Genomic DNA, 21,737 nt, shown 5'->3' with positions numbered 1-21,737 from the left:
GGTCATTTAACTAATATCGTACAGTGGAATTGTAGAGCTCTAAGAACTAATTTCAATGAACTACAGCTTTTAGTCCAGGATCTCACACCATCCGCATTCTGTCTGAATGAAACACATCTGAAACAGAGAGATAATTTTAACTTACGCCAGTTTAACGCCTATCATTCTCTTTCCCCTCCGGGTGATAGGGCCACTGGAGGTTCTACTATTCTTATACGGCAAGATGTTATTCATAGCCCTGTTATACTAAACACTAATCTCCAAGCTGTTGCAGTGCGACTGACTCTGGGTGTACCATTTACACTATGTTCTCTGTATATTCCGCCTTCTTCAACACTTCAACATGCTGACCTTCAATCACTCTATGACCAACTCCCAAAACCATGTGTTATTATGGGTGACCTAAACGGTCACAACCCACTCTGGGGCAGTACTAACACTAAAGGCAAAATCATTGAAGATTTCATTTCAAATAATGACCTGTGCATATCATATAATGATGATTCAAGCACCTATCTGCATCCTGCAACTGGCACTTATTCTTCTCTGGATTTATCTCTTGCCGATTCTAATCTCCTCAATGAATTTGATTGGTCAGTTCATAATGACCTTTGTGGAAGTGACCACTTCCCAACTATCCTCTCAGAAATTACTCCATCCGATTCTCCATCGTTTACAAGATGGAACTTTTCGAAGGCTAACTGGTCTTTATATCAAACTATGTGTCAATCAAAACTGCGACTTGAATGTTTCAGTGATATAACTGATCCAATTCAAACTTTTGCTGACATTCTAAATAAAATAGCTGACGAGTGTATACCAAAGTCCTCTACGACTCCACATGTACGAAAACCGTGGTTCAATGCAGATTGTAGACAGGCCAGAAAAGCGAGGAAAAAGGCAGAACATTATTTTCGCCGTCATCCAACTGTCCATAACCTAGACAAATTCAAAATACTGAATGCAAAGGCGCGTCGTACCTTTAAACAAAACAAACGACAGTCGTGGAGAAATTATGTCTCCAAACTTAATTCACGCACGCCAGTGTCCAAAGTATGTAACATGGTTCAAAGAATTAAAGGTAAAGGTTCAAAATCTGCCGTGCGCCATCTCAAAGATGGTGATAATTTAATTACTGACAAATGTCAAATTGCAAATAAAATTGGCGAAACTCTTGCCAAAAATTCTTCATCAGCAAATTATGTCCCTGAGTTTCAGAGATATCAGAAACAACAGGAGAAGACAAGCATTCATTTTGAATTGGATAACGGTGAGGACTATAATGAAATGTTTTCATTACATGAGCTATATACTGCTCTTGAACAAGCTCATGACACAGCAGCGGGTGATGACAATATTCACTATCAGCTGCTGAAACATTTGCCTGAACCATGTCTTGTCACACTTTTAGATATCTTTGACAAAATATGGACATCTGGAAACTTTCCTCCTTCCTTCCTTAATGCCATTGTAATCCCTATACCCATACCCAAATTACAGACCGATTTCTTTAACCAGCTGTGTCTGCCAAACCATGGAACGAATGGTAAATAACAGATTAATTTGCTATCTGGAAACCAATAACCTCATTACAAATATTCAGTGTGGTTTTCGGAAGAATAGAAGTACCATTGATCATTTGGTACGTTTAGAATCCTTTGTCAAAAATGCTATAGTAAATAAACAACATGCTGTATCGGTATTCTTTGATCTCGAGAAAACGTATGATACCACCTGGAAGCATGGCATTTTAAAGGATTTACATGATTTTGGGTTGAGAGGTCGTTTACCTCATTTTATATCACAGTTTTTAAAAGACAGACAGTTTCAAGCCCGAGTGGGTTCAACCCTGTCTGATCATTATAATCAGGATCAGGGTGTTCCACAAGGCAGTATATTGTCTGTCACATTATTTAGTATTAAGATAAACAGTTTACCCGAGGTTTTAAACGATTCCATTGATGGATCACTTTTTGTGGATGATTTTAATATTTCTTGTCGCGATAAAAATATGCATACTATTGAAAGACAGTTGCAGTTGTGTTTAAACAAAATAAATAAATGGTGTCCTGAAAACGGCTTTAAATTTTCTCAGTCTAAAACTAATTGTATACACCTTTGTAGAAAATATAAGCCACATGAGGACCCTGAACTATCTCCAAATGGCACTCCCATCAAAGTTGTAACGGAGGCCAAGTTCTTGGGACTTATTTTCGATTCTCATTTAACCTTCTTACCGCACATTAAATCCCTTAAAGCTAAATGCCTGAAGGCACTTGATTTGTTGAAAGTTGTTTCCAACTCAAAGTGGGGAGTGGATCAAACTACCCTCTTACACTTATATCGATCACTCGTCCGTTCAAAACTTGATTATGGCTCCATCGTATATGGTGGAGCCTGCAAAAGCAACCTTAACCTTCTTGATTCTATCCACCACCAAGGTCTAAGACTTTGCCTTGGGTCTTTTAGAACCTCCCCTGTTGATAGTCTCTACGCTGAGGCCGATGAACCATCTCTTACACAACGTCGTATAAAACTGTCTTTACAATACATTACTAAATTATATTCTAATGAATCTAACCCTGCCCATAACTGTGTTTTCAATCCGCTTTATGAGTATTTGTATAACAAAAAGTCTTCTCTTGTCCCGCCTCTAGGGCACAGAATTAAACCCTTTCTTTCTTCTGCCGGCATTGAGCTGGAAAGTATATCGCCTTCCCGTCTTTTTTCTTCTCCTCCTTGGCAACTGGTAAGACCACAAGTCGACCTACCATTAACTTCATTTAAAAAATCAGAAACGAATGAATTACAATATAAACAAGAATATAATCAATTAAAAACTAAATATAGCAATCATAAACCCTTATTTACAGATGGTTCCAAGGACGGTGGTGCAGTAGCTTGTGCCACTGTCATTGGATACAGAACAATATCTTCTAGAATTCCAGATAACAGCTCTATTTTTACTGCAGAAGCAAACGCCATATTAACAGCTCTTAAATATATTCAAAGACATCCTAAACGTAAACAATATATAATTTATTCAGACTGTCTTTCTTGCCTTCAGGCGATTAAAAATATTTCTTGTAAACATCCTATTTTAATAGAAATTATTGAATTGTACAATGATCTTGCTACTGGCCAATACGACATTGTCTTTTGTTGGTTACCCAGCCACGTTGGCATTTCTGGTAACACACTGGCTGACCTTGCTGCGAAAGCACTCACTTCTTATTCCATACACTGATTACAAAGTTTGCATTAGAACGTATATCCGTGATCTGATGCAGAAGAAGTGGGACACTCAAGTAGGTATCAATAAATTACATGAAATAAAACCGTATATTGGTTACACCTACTTGGGCTGTCAGTCCAGATTTGAAGAGGTCATTATGAGACGATGTCGTATTGGTCACACCAGATATACGCATAAATACCTTTTGAAAGGTGAGGATCCTCCATTTTGTATCCCTTGTGATGAAAGACTCACGGTCAAGCATGTCTTGCTTGACTGCGTGGAATATTCCATCACAAGGGATACCTATTTTAAATCACGTAGTATGAAGGACCTTTTTACTAATATCAGTTCTCATTTAATTATTGGATTTTTAAAAGAATTAGATTTATTAAATGAATTGTAAATAGATAATTTTTATTATTGGAAGTTTAAATTGGTAACTGTGCTTGTTAGTGGCCGTATCCTCAAAGGGGGTTGAAGTGCCGTAAAACTATTGTCCTCCTGAGAGGGTACGTAAGTCCACAAACATTCAAAGTAAATTCAAACTTTCCATGATTTTAATCGTAGAATAAGTGTCTTTTTACTGAATGGCTAGATTTCCCGAATTGCTGACGGCTGAGGGGATGATGTAAATCCAGCTAGGGTCCATGCAGGTAGCAAAGGTACTGTAAGTCCCCATGGTCCCTAGTATGGTGATCTACCTTCAGTTGTTAGCAATCTATAGCCCATTTTTATATTGTATTGTCCTCTATAGATAAATTGTTTTAGGTATAGTTACTAGTTTTGTATTCTACTCTGTGATATTCTAGTTGTTTTATTGTATTTCGTTGACACGTTTTATAATAGGCATATATTTCATTTCAGAATTAAATGTTCTCGTCACAATATGGTTGAGATACTGCCGATGTGACGGTAAATATTAACTCACTCACCCACTAAAAACATTCACGTGTCACATCATAATGGTGTTAGCTATCAACATTTTGGCTATTAAGTGTACTTTTATAAATAATATTTCTTAAGTACATATACCACACATGCATATGCCAATAAATATATTACCTACAAATTTCGTGGCAGAATCAATGCACCCCAAACAACCAAACCGTTCCTCATCTTTTTCTCCTCCAGCGATGCATATGTTCGTCTACCGCGCCCCATTGTACGTTTTTCTTGCCTCATACACGCCACCCGCAGTTACCGCCCCTGAACAAAACTAAGCCATTCAACTGCCTACCGCTAAATAAAGAAAAGTGACTTCCTGTCATTTATACTGTGAGAATAGGATATTACCTTGTTCCTGAACTAGAGCTCGTTGGACAATCAAATAGGCCCCAATGATATCATTGGCCGTCCAGAGAAACAAATTCCCCTTGGCAAGTTTGCGAAGAAAGCTTTAAGCACGTTCCCAGAATAGTTCTGTCCTTTGTGTAGTTTCTTACTGACTGTGAACCGAGGCTCACAATAGCATTGCATCAGTCTAAAAGTATTTCCGGATTAAAATTCAGTTTCAGTCATTGTAACACAGAATACAATGTCAAAATTATCTATGGAAAATAGAGCAATGTCCGGTACCGAATAGTTATGGTCAAATGGCACTTATTCATCTTGTTTCTCATTACAAACAGAAATTGATACACACAACAAACCCTTCAGTGTGAAAAATATTCATGTAAGGTGAGAGACATTTGACATCGGCAACTTCATAAATTACGCGGAACACTCATGTCGGGCAATGTCTCCAATTGGCGTCGGGGCATTCCGAGCAGTCGTTTTGGGCTGTCTTTGTGTTGAGGAAGTATTTAAAATTTTAAACTGTTTCCTCAATAATGTTACTGAAATTTGTTCCATTATATGCAATGTCTACGGCTCTTATATAAAATATTTCACGATGCTTCTGTACATACTGACAGTTTTCTAAGTATGTGTAAGAAATGAATGGACGTCAGTATAATGAAATTTCAAAAAGAATGAAAACAAAACAACATAAACACCCCAATTTCTAATACACACAACAAGGTGAAATTTGTAAGAACTATTATTTGCTCAGGGTAACCCTGATAATCGAGTTCTATTCAAAGCATATATATATATATATGAGAGTTTGTGAGTGTGTGTGTGTGTGTGTATGTGTGTATGTGTGTGTGTGAGAGAGTGTATAAACTCTCATCTGCGTTGCTGTACAGCCTCAATGACATTGCTATTTTTAGATACAAGGGTTGCTGCAACTTGTCGATAGTTTCTGTTGTGTGGAGCCTTTCCGAGGAGGAGCTTGTTTCCGAGAATAACATGCCCGATTTATTCAAAACGTTTCTCTATCATAGCTTTAACTGTTTTTATTTGTTCTATATAAGGTACATAGTCGTACTAAATGTACTAGTTTTACTTTAAATATATAGATGAATCACAGTCATAATCGTCACATTTTGTAATGATTTTGTTGTTTTGATTCTTTGAATGATAACACAAGGCAGATACCAGCATATTCATACTCAGGATATTAAGAATTATTCAAGCAGCAAAGTATACCATAGCGACTGACTACACCTCAAACGAAGACTCACCCGGAGACGTAACAATTGGTTCTTGTACAGGTGTGGACACTGTATTAAAGCCAGATGTGTAATTCATGGGCAGTCGTGTATTAAACGTGTAGCTGGAACTATCTTTGTCTGAATAATTCATGGGCAGTGCGACGTTATGCCTGAGTGTATTATACGTGTAGTTGGAACTATTTTTGTCCGAGGAATGAGGTAATGAAATTTGTTGAATTCCGGTACTTTCTTTGAGTCATTCAGAGTTCCATTTTCCAACGGAAGATGAGTAATGGGTGGTACGTGGCCAAGTCTCCACAAATAAGTATTTGTGTCAGGGGCATAGCTACTATTATGAAAAAAAATATTTTTACTAAAAAGGTTGGGCAAGCCCTCATTCCTATCTATGCATATAGGTTTGCAACCTGCCGGGCGTACACGAGATATTTGGCTTGCTACGTGCCTGTTTTGTGTATGTACATGTATATGAAACTTTTCAAACTGTTTATGAAATGACATATTTAATGGAAACTCCAACGGATAATCCTAGGATAGATTTACACCTACGAAGTCAGAGTTAGACAAAAGGAATATCATGATGATATATTCCCTTCCGTTAAATGTGTATCTCATGTAACCTTTCCTCAGCCCCAAATAGATTTGTTTTGGACCGCATAGATCGTTTGGATGTAAACAACCATATTGAAGGCTCCTCGAATAAAAATAACATCTTCGACGTCCAGTTTCCTGCAAGTAGTAAGTATCAGGTATTACTAGGCTTTCATGGGGTAGGTCAAGAAGACGTCATTCTTTCCCAACCTGATTGTTTATTTACTTCCGTGTGTGGGACTTCCCACGAGGCGTGAAGGAAAACCTGTAGTTTTGTCGTGACGTACTCAAAATCAGGTGTAAACTGATTTACCAGGAGAACTGGGGTCGACACAGCAACATTATATTAATCGTTTGATTGGAGGAGACATTCATGGTGAAAACCCCACTCGTACCAATACGTCATGGTATTCATTTCTGAATGAAGATGATAGTTTGAAATTCATTTTATAGCGCTAACTACATCAGAACATTAATATGTTTCACGAGAAATGCCATCCTCAATCTTTCGTATGTACATATGTATCTGTAATCTCATTATTCTACGCTGGGACCGGTAACAGAGATTTCTAGGGATATTTATGACAAAAGATTTCAAATAATTTGAGTTTTTATTTCATTCAGCCTGTCTGAAGGAAATTGCTTATTCAGTACAAGGCAGCAGGTTTTGTATTTTCTGTCCTTCAGCTCTTAACTATGATATATGCTCGCGTTTATTGATTGAACTGAATTTGCATAGATGTGGAACAATGAATTGGTTTGCTCCGCGAAAGACTAAATATAAATTGTGCAGTATGTCGGAACATGTTGAATTGGTTGTTTGGTTGTTTAACGCAGAAATGTTACAGCTTACAGCTGTCTGAGGATTAAAGATATAAATCCATACCTGGCGAGAGATAACTATCGATGGAGGAACAGTCCAGTCTAACGAAACAAAAAGATATAATATGTAAATATATTTTTGGAAAACAATATGTGAATTGTGACATAGTGTGAAACTGTTACTGAATTCCGGTAGTGTAGATACTTATTAGATTTTTAGATTATTAGATTTAACCGAACCTACATGCTTTCAAGAGTTAAAGGTTTGCCTGAAGAGGTGACCTCTTTTTTAAAACATGAACAAATGCGTAGTAGAAAAATATTTTTTATGATTATAGTAATGATAATCCTGTGTTATGATGCGAACAGGGTCATCATTAATTTCCGAAACTGACACGATTGTTTTCATTCACAACTGAGCTATTCCTTTCACATCAGTGTTGTCAAAATAAGTTAATAAAAGTTAAACAAAGACATGACAATATTTATCCAACGAAACATTACCATGTAGATTGACTGCCAAAGAGGCAAGAAGACAATTTCTTACCAATTTTTGTCAGAGTGATCATAAGGGGCGTTGGCGTAGCCAAATTCTGTTATGAAACTTTTCAACAGCGCCCGTTTCAAACATCGGTTATTGGAATCATAGGCCTACATATTGATAATTATCATAATTTTTTCCTGACCCACAGTCATCAGTTACTACCAACAGATCGTACATTTCATCAGTTTGGGTATCATTCATATTAACCTGACGTTTGTAATGCCCTTTTAAACACACACACACACACACACACACACACACAATGTTAGGCGATTATATTGCGTTTACTTACGCCGAAATGAAGTTCACACACAGCGGGCAGATTCGTTTTATTTTTTTTTCACCAATACGAGTTTCAGTTGTAGTATGCAGGAGTGACTGGTTAGTTAGAGGAGAAGTATTTAAAAGGACAACATCGTAGCCGTTGCTATTTCCAGTTTGGTATTGAATGCGAGCTGCATTTATATGTAGCCTGCTTATTTGAAGCAAATGGCAAAAGAGTGAGAGAATGTGGAGAATAACGCTTCATCTGAGGTTAATTACATCATTGCATTTGTAGAAGCCACAAGAAAAACAGAATTAGGGTTATCTCCCTCCATCGATTTGCATTCGCACAACATCGGTAATTTCCGCAGGATTCCATGTTACTCGAGATAACATTCTCGAATCGGCATTCTAACCCATTATTATTTTTAAATAGATACGTTTTCCTCCCTATATAATTTTCAAGCAATGATGAATAAATGTACAAACTATATTTTATTTCGGGTAATAACCTCGTAGCTCATATTTCCTAACAAATATTAGTTTCTCCTCCACAGTGGATGTTGGCATCGTGATGATATGCCTCCCCGCTATACCGTTCGGTGGGTAGAAGCGTCGTTCGACTGTCGTTCGCCCATTAGTATTTTTCGTTAACAGAGGACATATTGTGGGTAGTTTTATAGCATGCAATCATAGCAAAGTGATGGGAACTGGGAACTATGTCTAAATACGAAAAGGAGAATAAATTCACCACAGTGTCAGCACCAGAGGGGAAAATCAGTCACTGTGTTTACAGACTTGGCGATTAGATAATGCGGAAATCAAGATGGAAAAGACCTCAGAACAACAAAAGCAACAGCATCAAGAAAGCAGGGATCTTTGACCTTTAGAAGGTGGAAAGCTAACTCCAGAATGTATTCACAATTTGCATTTATTCATGATTCTTCAGGCACATGGGATACATCGATGATAATGGGTTCATTGAAACTCATCACTTTGGAAGAGGAGCCGATTAGACTCTTCGTTTGAGTTGAGTTTACAAGCTGAAATCCTTTCCTCTTTTGCTCCATCGTCGCCTTCAGTCTGTGAAACAGAGTATGATATCATTTCATTTATATCAGGACAATTTTCATTAGCTCTATCGCAAGCTGAAAATAGTATTCTTATTTAGATATAATCTAGGACTACCACTGTACACATATGACCGCTCTATTCATTCAGTTGACAACGCGTAAATTAAATATATGTTTTGAGATCCAGTGCAGTTGTCACACGAGTGGTAACTATGGTAACCAGCAACCAAACACATGTCATTGTCTTCCATTCCGATTGGATGAATGTTGTTTCACGCCTGCTGACAAGTAACAGTTACTTCGAATTCATGAACGCCGTGAAATGAAACCCATAAGAATAAACAGTAGAAAATGGTTTAAAAGAGGAGACTAAAGGATTTGATGAAAGCATATCATTGTATCTCCGCTGCGTGAAGTCATTCACTGGATTATCTGCTACAGATTCAATTATAATATTTATTATACATCATATACATGGAATGTCGCCGAGTGTGGCGTAAACCAATAAACAAAGAAATAATGGTTAAGATGGCTCTCTGGGAAGCCCCATTTGACACACTAAATATGTGCAGTATTTTGACATTCCTGAGCCATAATTTATGTCTCGTTACTGGTAAACGGGGTGTAATTAATTCAGCAATTGTGTGACCTGAGGTAGGCAGGTAGATTGTTTTTGCATACCTCGGCATCACTGTTGAACATATACGAACCTGAGAAAGGTGAAACTGACAATAATGAAGGTAATTACTGCAGATAATACAGCAATCGCTGTTGGAAAATAAGAAGATATTGTCCATCTGTCACTGAAGGCTGTTGTCGCCGTGGCAACGTGTTGTGGCTCTGAAACAGGAACCATATAGTTCACGCACACTCCATTTGTTCAAATTAAACATATAGATACATGTGATGTGAACCCTTTACGTTTTAGTTTTATATAGTAAGCAACAATACAAAAACGGATTTGGACTAAAAATTATTTCACATCGTTAAAAATAGTATATAGTACATAGGTGACTTCAACATAAGAACCTGTGAAGATCCGGTTCAGAATTGATCTTCAGTAACCCATGCTTATCTTAAGAGGTGACTAATGGGAGTGGGTGGTCAGGCTCGTTAACATGTCACGAGTTTCCAGTTGCTCATGCTGTTGATCACTGGATTGTCTAGTACAGACTTGATTGCATACAGACCTCAGCCATATAGCTTGAAAATTGCTGAGTGCGGCGCAAAACTAAACGCACTCACCCACTCTTGTCAGTGCCTTACCTCGACTGCTGTGTGACATGTTGCTGGTGTGAACAGTGCGGGTGTTGTTAACGTGTGTCTGACGTAATGCTACAGGCATGTCCTTTTGCTGCAGGCTTAGGTCCATATTAACAGAGGAACTGTTCAAGCACACTCCAGTGTTTTTGTCACACTTCGAACATGGAAACGGACATCGTTCTAAGCATCCAGCTCCATAGAAACCTGCATTGTCCTACACAATCTCCTGTGTATCTGTCGCACTCAAGACACGGATATTTGCATCTAGTGCTACATGTTAACCCCCTCCACCCCAACACACACCCATCCGTACAGTTGATGGCTCGACCATTGGCCAGTAGGACACACCGTCCTTTCAAGCAGTGTCCCCTACAGCTCCGTCTACAGTCAGGCCCATAGAAGCCGCTCATACAGTCGGCACATTCCTCGGGACATTGATTTTCGGGACAGTAGTTGTTACAGCCAGCCTTCAAGACTCGGCGAGCTTCAGACACGCACTTGGTGTCACCTTCAACATATGACAGTACACTATTGCTGTGCTAATCACGTTTGATGTTGCACTAAATACATACAATTCGGTGTTAATACAAGCAATAGGACAAGAAGGACATATACAGAAACAGTACAGTACTGTGTACATATACGAAACAGCAAAAGAATCGCAACTTTCGAAAAAAATGAAATTTCATAAACGTTTAAACCTTCATTTTTATGTATTCTATTTAAAAACGACAAAACAAACCAACGTTGCCTTTCTTTTGCTGTCCAGTATATCTTGATAATATGGTGCAGTCCTGTTTCAAATATCTTTCTTGTACCTTTCCTATATTTACCGAGATAGCGATAAATAACATACAAGCAAAAACAAACTTCCGTTCAAGTGTAACGTTTGCAAAAAAAAGTAAATATTTCCGTGATATATTGCATGTCATGGAATGTTATTAAAATATAGTACACAGTAGTTAATATGAAGTAAAATATTTATGTAAAATATATTGGGTTATTTGTTTCTGTTTTTATATACAACACAGAGTGCAGGGTGTTCACTATTGCTTTAAAATTTATCCACCTAATACATATTTATTGCTTATCACTTGACGACGTATGAATTAATTTAACGTTATACACTTTGGAAATTTTTACTGACTTATCATGTCGCTACATGGTAAAAACAAGTATTATACCTTCAAGTGCTGACAAAATATATTGCCTCTAACAAAATTTAATATCACAGGTTGTTTGTTCCATTCAAGACTCATGCCCAGCCCACCCACTCAACCCATTATCCCGTGTATAATTCGAACAATTCGAGCTCTCCTATAAACAAAATGATCTTACCGTATTGGCCGAGCAGAATCACCGTCACCAGAGTGATAATAATCAGACTTGCCATTGGGTTGTGTCTGCTATATTCCATCTTGTCTGGAACAGAAATAAAACATACTCCTTAGTGAATCAGATCTAAATAACATTGCTGACACAGGGTGAGTGTTGAACATTCGGCTAAGTTGGTGTCAGGAGTGCGTAGTTTTTTGTGGCTGGATTTTTGACGGGCATAGTAAGGGGTTATCCGGCAAACAAATCACATGTCACTATCGTTACATTGGTATAAATTATAATTCATTTGAAACAAACATTATTACAGAGTTATGATGCCTAACACTCTCGTGAATGTATTTTAGAATAGTATTCAAAAGAGGAGTATGGGTATCTGGTTTTAGCATTATTCCAGCTACATATAGCTAGGTATGGCAGAAAAAAGCATTACTTCTAGAACGAGGCTCTAACTTCAGCGTGACCAACGCTTTAACCACCAGCTTTGTATTGATTTTATTACATAATTAATGGCAGTTTACAATGTTACAATGACATTAGTTATAGAATGGATTGTCCTGAAATCTGCAAACAAATGCCATTTGTAATTACTTGGATACGTTTAGTAAGTCACTTGCCTCAAACATACTCCACCTGATGTGTATATTCCCCATCAATGATACCCTTCCTAAATTGAAGACTCACATACCATTATACCAAATACCAGTATCATCACCGCACGGTGTAGCTGTGATCGTTGGTTGTGACATAAGAGGCGAGACTGCACCTGTGCATGATTGCACAGATAGAGTGTTTCCCCGGCAGAGCGAGATTTCTCGGAAAGCTATCATGACCTAATTCGCAAACACACATAGCTGTGGTATGAACATATGTCCAAAGCATAAGATTGTCATGTCTCTGATCGACATGAACAAAAGCGATAATAGGTACGTTCATTTTCTAAAGCCCTAATTGCGCAATATTCAAGTAAATTTATACTGCCTGTGTGGAGCCCTCCGTTCAGCTCACTTACCTTATGGGTGAGTAGTGACATAGACGTTTGGTATATATGTCTGATAGAGTATTCAACGTCGTCACCAGGTGTTTTCAACGATGGAAATCACAAGACCTACTCTGTCCGCCATCAGAGGCGGAACCATTTTGTATCTACAGTTCATCCTGACCTAGTGTTTCTACTTTCAGATTGGGCATTTTGCCTGAATGAGTATTTTGCCTGTACTGCGCAGTGGATTGGAGGTTGTAATGCATGAATCGTCGCAGACCACATCAATCGTGCTACCTTGATGTTGATATAGGTGCGTAAGTTGGCGAGTAATGTGTATCACAATCCTTGGAAAGGTTAGTAGGTAACTGTTTGTAATTTACCAGGTCGTCTACATATGAGAATGGCGAGTGGATAACAAACTCTTTGGCATTATCTCTTTTAAGATTGTGCAATATATCTTTATGGACAATTTGAACGAACGCCTTACATGATATGGATGTACAATGTATTTCCACATTTTTACGTTTCGACACAAGCACCGTCCCCAGTCAGACCCATAGAGGCCGCTGACACAATCAGTACGTTCCTCGGGAGACTGGTGTGTGCTGGGGCAGTAGTTCACGCAGCCTTCCTTCTTCAAGTTTCGTGCAGTTGTACGCTTACTGTCACCATAACATACAACATAAGAGCGAGTTAGATAGTTGGGATTTACTCCGCGGGGGACCCCAGTAATGGATTCCCACTTTGTACCCATGTGGGGAATCGAACCGGGGTCTTCGGCGTGACCAACGAACATTTGACCACTTGGCTAGCCCACGCCCGTTCAACATAAGTCAGGTCAGCTAAGTCACAATATGACAAGATCGATGCTAGTGATCATTTCCCTTTTAATTGTGTTATATTGTAAATAATGTACCTGATACTGGTAAATGTAACGTTTTAGGAAAGAATTAGATGTGCAAAAAGAAGTGAAGGTGGCAATGTGTCTAACGGCAAAATATAGATATAAAAGCGTTGGTCATAGTTTTACAAATGGAAAGTAAGTGAAACCATCTTCGCTGCACTGCTGTTTGCTGTTTTAATAGAGACTGTTTCAATGGCATATGTGTAAGGAAAGGAAGAGGGTAGATCTATATCTAGTACAACATATGGTATTGCAGTAAAAGGTACATTCACGAAGAGTTAAGTACAAGCACATTTCAACTACAAAGATTGTGTGCCTTACCGTGGTGTATCAGGAGAAAGATGTACACAGCAAAGAAGATTGTTGTTGGTAAACCTCGATGATGTCGTTTCCGACTTATTTTGTCTGTAGAAGAGAGATAACATTGTCATGTCTACAACCATCAAAAAATGTAAACGTCTTGACAGGATATACGTGTGCATTGACATGAAAACTAATGTTATTTTGATTTAAGGGATATAGGGTTATACCACTGGTCATTGATGTTTAGGGATCTCCCGAGTTTAGGGTTTGATATTTGGGTAGAGGCATAGATTACAAAATTTGTAATCTTGGTCTCAACATTTGGAAAGTTATACACGCACAGCCAGTTTTGTATTCAGGCATATTTTATTAGGATAAAAGATTAAATGGATTGGACATAAGCAGTCAAACATAAAACGTCCATTTCGTAATTTTGTATTCAAACATAGGACAAATGTTAATACTGGGGGTGAATCAGTATGGTTTTACGGCGCTTTTAGTAATATTTCAGCAATTTCTCGGCGGAGAACACCAGTAAACTTCAAACACTGTACCCATGTGGGGATTCTACCCCTGGTATTCGGCCCTTAGGTTACCCCACCGTACCTGCCTGAATACTGAGCATCAAAATACATGTCGGGGAGATACAGTTCTATACTACTAATAGTACTATTAGTTGTATCATTACCTACATTGTCACGAAAGATGTTTACATGTAGAATGAAATACTAGGTGTAAAAGAAGTATTACATACCTCTGAAAGGTTATAGTATATATGGTTATGAAATAGTGCTGGTCAAAGCGTTTCAAGAGTATTGATTCTATTCCTAAAGTTACAGTGATTAAAGTTAACTGATTTGGGTGGTAAAAGGCCATTCGCACAAGATTGTCAAATTATGAACAGTACATAGTTTTGTTGGTTAAGTCTTTAGAGTGTCTCCATACTACCTCATATACAATGTTATCCCAGACTACAAAAGTAGGTTTAACCTAAGATAATGTTGATGCATCGAATTCATAGATTTATTTGTAAAGAAATAGAAGTTTACACTAAGAAATATACTGTCAATATAGCCATGGATAGGTAGTGATTCAAGAATTTTGCCAGTGGTTAGTTGCAACAGAAGTGTCACCATGTAAGTGCCATCAGCATATAAGCGAGGTGAACTGTCTACATTATCCGTAAAGCCTTTCATGTTTACAATAGTTAGAAATGGACTCAGAACAGTGGGGTGCCCAAGCTGATGTGTATTTAAAAAGTGAATAGAATAACATTTACATCTACATTTTGTCGCCGCCTAGAAATGTAATCTGTCAGCCACGAAACCATATTTTTGAAGGAAAACCAAGTTTGTAACGGCGTTAGTACCTACACCGTACATTCACTGCACTAATGTTGAATATCCAAGTTGTTTTCCTTCATATTCATAACTTCTAAAATACCTCTCATTGAAATGCTTTCGAAGTTTATGTTGTAACTCACAGAAAAGCAAGCAATAAGTCCGTGTGAACAACGAATTGGTCACTAGCACAAGATATGAAAAATGCAGCAAAACTAAATTTTGCACAGTAACATAAAAACACAAAATAACTGATGAATTGTCTCATAATTTTTTTGGCCACCGAGTAAAAAGTTGTTTAAGAAACTATCACTATTTTGTAGTCACCCTTCGTTACTTTCTACAAGTGGGGACCACTTGCTGGAAGAGTAGCCAGATAATCGATAAGCGTACTTACTGTAAGCTTAGGTTTCAATTCCACACGTGCAACACGCACAGCTGACCGTTCTACCAACCAGTGGTCTCCTCCATACAAAATAGCGAAAAGTGACAGCAGCATGCTTGAGTTTTTTTGTTTTTTTTTTTGGGGGGGGTATATTTTTTGTTTGATTGATTGTTTGTGTTTGGGTTTTTATGTTAAGACTGATATTACAGCAGTTAGAATATGGTACAACACTAGAGATGCACGTTGCATGATGGTGTTCTACAACATGTTTACAGTCTGGCTGAAAATGTTTCAGAACGGTGTTTGGAAACTTAACTTTAAAACTATAAGTGCTATCTGTTTCCAATTTGGTGTGAGGCTTTATAATTCTTCTACCATTGTGGATTTTAATGTGTCTGTGTCACAGAGTAACATCTGCATTAATAAAAATTTATTAATGAACAGGTTCCAAGGTGAGTTGTTGTTTATGGTTTACAATAGAAGAAACTAAGTGTCAATTTTAGACACAAGTAAGACAACATCAGCGGAACTAACAGTCTATCTGATTGTAGTTTTGTCTGTCAAGCAGGGGTATATTGCGCGAAAGTATTCCAAACCGTTTAAAATTCTAAATCCTAATGCCACAAACCTCATGCTTGTAAACGTTTTAACAAGAGCACCCATCACTGTAAGACTTTTCATAAAATCATTCCGACTTGAATATATATATATATATATACAAACTCTCATCTACGTTACTGTACAACCTAGCTGTCATTGCTATTTTTAGATTCAAGGGTTGCTAGCATTACCGAGAAGGAGTTTGTTTCTGAGAATTACATGCCCCAATTATTCAAAATGTTTCGCTATCATAGCTTTAATCTGTGTTGTATGTAAGGTACATAGTTGTACTAAATGTACTAGTTTCACTTTCCATATATAGATGAATCACAGTCACAATAGTCACATTTTGTAATGAATTTGTGTTTTGATTCCTTGAATGATAACAGCAGGCCGCTACCAACATACTCAAAGTCAGGATATTAAGTATTCTTTAAGCATCAAAGTATATCAAAGGGATTGAGTACACCTAAAACGAAGACTCAGTCGGAGACGCGACAGTTGTTTCTTGTACATGTGTGGACAGTGTATTAAAGCCAGATATGTAATTCATGGGCAGTCGTGTATTATATGTGTAGTTGGAACTGTTTTGTCCGAGTAATTCATGGCCAGTGCGACGTACGTTATGCCTGAGTTCTCATTATTCCACGCTGTGACCGGTAACACAGATTTCTAGCGGTATTTATGATATATGATTTCAAGTAATTTGAGTTTATGTCATTCAGCCTGTCTGAAGGAAATTGCTTATTCAGTACAGGGCAGCAGTTTTTGTATATTCTGTCCTTCAGCTCTTAACTATAATACATGCTCGCGTTTATTGATTCAACTGAATTTGCATTGATGTGCAACAATAAAGTGTTTTGCTCCGTGAAAAAATGATAACTTAAACATGTTACATTGGTTGGTTGGTTGTTGAACGCAGCACTCAGAAATATTACAACTTATGGCGACGCTCTGTAAATGATGATTAGAAATCGTTTGTCGCCTTTTACGACAAGCATGCGTTGCTGAAAACCAATTCTTACCCGGATATTCATGATCACTGGTTGAGCATGTTAAATATAGAAGATTAAAAATATAAATCCATACCTGGGGAAAGATAATTATCGATGAATGAACTATCCATTATAAAGAAACAAAAAGATGTATGTAAATATCTCTTTGGAAAACAATATCATGTGCGGATTTGAAATAGTGTGAGAAATATTGAAACTGTTACTGAATTCCGGTAATGTAGATACTCACTATGTGTTAGATTTAACCGAACGAATATCCCTTCAAGAATTAAAGGTTTGCCTGTGTGACGTCTTTTTTTCAAAACATGATTATCAAGTACAAAAATATTTCTATGACTATATTCCTTTCAAATCAGTGTTGAAAAAATATGTTAATAAATGTTGAACAAAGGCATAACAATACTGATCCAACGGAACATTATCACGCAGATTGACTGTCAAACAGAGACAAGAAGACAATTTAATTTTCTTACCAATATTTGTCAGAGTGATCGCAAGGGGCGGTTAGGTGGCCAAATTCAGTTATGAAAAGTTTCAACAGCGCTCGTTTCAAACATCGGTTATTGGAATCTTAGGCCTACGTATTAATAATGATAACAATTTTCATAAATTTGCACAGACTCAAGGTAGTCAGTTCTTACCAATAGATCGTTTCATCAATTTTAGTATTATTCATATTCACGTTTATTATACCCGTTTCAGAAAAAACACGTTCAGTCAATATATATTAGCGGACAGATTCGTTTTATTACATAATGAATTGTCAGTTGTTGTATGTCATTAATTGGTTAGTTAGAAGGAACATGCCATCAAAGTTCAGATGATGTTAGTATACTGCTGCACGTAGTTTAGAGTAACAAGAAGTTATCCCTGACTTTCTCATACAACATATCAAAATAACAAAATGAGAATTATTTAAAGGGACAATTTAACAGCCGTCGCTATTTTCAATTTTGCGTCGACTGTGAGCTGCATTTATATGTAGTCTCCATATTGGAAACCAATGTAAAAGAGTGAGAGAGAGTGAAGGATACCTGTTCATAGAAGGTTAATTGAATCATAAATTCATAATTTTATTATGCTACTCGTTGACAGATGCTCCGTCAGTTGATATTTAGCAGTCGGATTCTTACACTCTCTCAAACACGCCCGCATACGCACACTAAACTACGAGTGATATCATATCAATGGAGAAGCCTAAGTATATCATCAGCATATCATCATCATATCATCATATCATCATCATCATCATCATCATCATCATCATCATCATCATCATCATTATCATTATCATTATCATTTTTACAGATTAAGATAGAAATGCAGCAGAGAGGGTTTGGGTGATCCTGGCACAGTCAGGCTGGTCAAGCTCATCATCAGCTCAGGGCCCTCGCCCCCTCTACACGCAGCCCAGACAGCGAATGGGACTTCTCCCAGGAAACACTGCCTAGTCGAACCCACCAAGAACTTTGCGGAGAATATGGAGGCTCCCCAACACTGCAGCCTTCTGCATTACCCAGATTGTCAGAAGGGCTGTGCTCCCGGTGGAGAACCCGGGCACTCTTCTGATCTGTGCCAAGAGATCAGGGGGTACCAAACCAAGGGCACCGAAAACAATGGGGAGCCTGACGACAGTGTACTTGGGATGTAAACGAGACATTTCAAAGGCGAGGTCAGCATATTTATCATGCTTTTCCTGAATCTTGCCAATCACATTGCTGTCAAAAGGGACAGAAAATTCTATGATATAAATAATTTCATTGACTTTATCAAAAAGGACAAGATCAGGTTTGTTGGCTGGAATTCGTCTCAGACTGTATATTGGCCTATTCCAGAGAAGTTTGTAGCTGTCATTTTCCAGGACGCCCTGGACATGCTCAGGGTCATACCATGGATGGACCTCGGAGTCAAAGCCACAGGCATGGCGGAGACGATAATAAAAGCAGCGAGCCATGCCATCATGCCTTTTAAGATATGCTGTTTGTGCCAAGGAAGGGCATCCACTGACAAGGTGTTGGACAGTCTCTGTAAATTGATTGCAAAGCCTACATTTCATACTGATATTTTCTTTAAGAATAACATTCTGGCGATTGCGAGTGGGAAGTGACTGGTCCTGAGCAGCAAAAAGGAAGCCCTCAGTTTCACATTTGAGACCAGCCGACTTCATCCAGGCGAAGGAGTCGGTTGGATTGCTGTTCTGTTCCACACACTGCATGTAAACACGATGCAGTGGCTTCTCAGACAGCTTCTCCACAAAGGACCGACTCTGGGCAGACTTGGTAGAGGACTTCACCTGGTTTACTCCCATCGCTGTACCGTCCAGCAGTACATCACCGTGAGTAAAATCAACTTCAAATTTCAGATTGTGTCCAACAACCTTGGCACGCTTGAAATAGCTGTGGAATTCCTTGCTTTCATCGTGAGTCTTGACATGCATCACCAGAGGATCATCCGATAAATAGATATGTGCAAAAGTGCACAATAGAATTCTATCATGAAGAGCTTCCACATTAATCAAACCCCGACCTCCAGAATTGATTGGCATGTATAAACGATTAAGAGAGGAACGAGGGTGGTGTGCTCTGTTATCAGACATGATCCTCCTGGTCAGGCGGTCAAGACTCTGGATGTCTTGTTTTGTCCAATCAACTACTCCAAAGGAATAGGAGAGGACTGGCACAGCAAAGGTATTGGTGGCTTTGATCTTGTTTCGAGCATTTAGCTCGGAGCTCCAGATTTTCTTTAAACGAGATTTATACTCGGCCCGAAGTTTATCTTGAATCTGGGCATTCTGGAGCTTGTCTCGAACTTGCATTCCAAGATAGGTGTAGGCCTGATCTTCCACGAGATACTCAATAACTCCTCCCCCTTGTAACTTGACCGATCCATCATTAGTTACCTTGCCACGTTTCAAATGAAGAGTATTACATTTTTCGAACCCAAAAGTCATGCCAATATCATTAGAGAAGGACTCGACAAGAAGAACCTGTTCTTTCAAATTGGTATCTCCTTTGGCAAGGAGCTCGATGTCATCCATGTAGAGGAGATGGGTAAGAGGTGTTGGGGATCTGTGCTGAGGAGGTCCGGGATGGTAACCTTCCTTCCTATTGAGCAGGAAACTCAAAGGATTCAGAGAAAGACAAAAAAGCAAAGGACTGAAGGAGTCCCCCTGGAAAATTCATTATCATTATCATTATCATTATCATCATCATCATCATCATCATCATCATCATCATATCATCATCAACGAACAAGACTGATTTAGTTATCCTTCTATGTCAGGAACCGTGACAGAAATTCCTGTCCAAATAAGACAGATGGCTCGTATCCATTGTTTATTAATCATTAGGGAAAATGCAATAGGAGTGTAGAAATGGAAGAATGCACGTCCCCAGGATTATTGAGTCCATTGTATAGTTTCTTACTGATCGTAAACAGGTTGCCACAGTAGCATTAAATCAGTCTAAAGGTAGTTCAGAATTAACGTTCAATTTCAGTCACTGGAATACAAAACACAATGTGATAGTTATCTGTGGAAATAGAGAGATGTCGGGTACCGAACAGTTAAGGTCAAATGCCCCATGTTTCTCATTACAAGCAGTAACTGATACACACAACAAAACCTTAAGTGTGAATAGTATTGATGCAAGATATTTGACGTCTGCAACTCATGTCGGGCAATGTCTCAGACTGACGTCGGGCTATTCCGAGCTGTCATTTTGGGCTGCCTTCGTGTTGAGGAAGTATTTAAAAAGTTTAACTAATTGTTTGGAATAGGCAATATTTGGGCTTATGGTAAACCTGTAACATCCAAGCATATTCATTTTTGGAGCACTTGACTTCTTTGATCGGCATTGTAGAAGTTGGGTAGATAAAGGATGAAGACGTTTTTATGGATGTAAAAATTCTTTATTTCGTATTAGCGACGTTTCGACATACATTCTAATGTCGTCGTCAAGGAAGTTATCACAAGGTTGACATCACTTGCTTGACAACGACATTAGACTCTACAAAATAGGGTTGTATTTCCATAAAATAGTCTTGGTATAACTTTTGGAAGCTTTATGAAATTCAAACGAAATTATATACACGGCCAAAAACGCATTGACCGTAGCCAGGGTTTTATTGCGTAAACATTTCGCCATTGAGAGAACACACACTGCAGTAACCACCGGGTATGTAGAACCTTTTTCCATCGACGAAGACCAGACGTATTATCAATGACATGTACAAGTTGAACCGTCTCATCATTCATTATCTCTTGAAGAGTAATGTACATATTATAATATATAATTTATATAATAGTAATATGTGTAAACCAGAAGTACGCTACCGAAAAAACGACAACATAAATGCCTCAGACTTCACACACATGAAAATCGTGGTGTCCTGTGGGGACTTGCAGTCAGCCGTGCGCACGATCGACCCACACCCAGCTGTCTGCAGGACACCCCCGCCCCTCATTTTATAGCCCGATTCATGGATGTGTTTGAACATCATGGGTTTTTTTGTCATGAACGTG

General features: G+C 38.3%; 1 pseudogene; it reads right to left on the bottom strand.

Moving 5' to 3' along the window:
• Positions 1 to 8,924: 8,924 nt before the first annotated feature.
• On the bottom strand, positions 8,925 to 12,436 carry LOC137290255 (multiple epidermal growth factor-like domains protein 10; annotated as a pseudogene).
• Between the last annotated feature and the right edge of the window lie 9,301 nt (positions 12,437 to 21,737).

Source organism: Haliotis asinina, chromosome 7 (genome assembly GCF_037392515.1).
Source record: "Haliotis asinina isolate JCU_RB_2024 chromosome 7, JCU_Hal_asi_v2, whole genome shotgun sequence".
In the NCBI taxonomy this organism is placed as follows: Eukaryota; Metazoa; Mollusca; class Gastropoda; order Lepetellida; family Haliotidae; genus Haliotis; species Haliotis asinina.
Note: the sequence above shows the minus strand (reverse complement) of the source record. Positions and strands in the feature narration are given on the sequence as shown.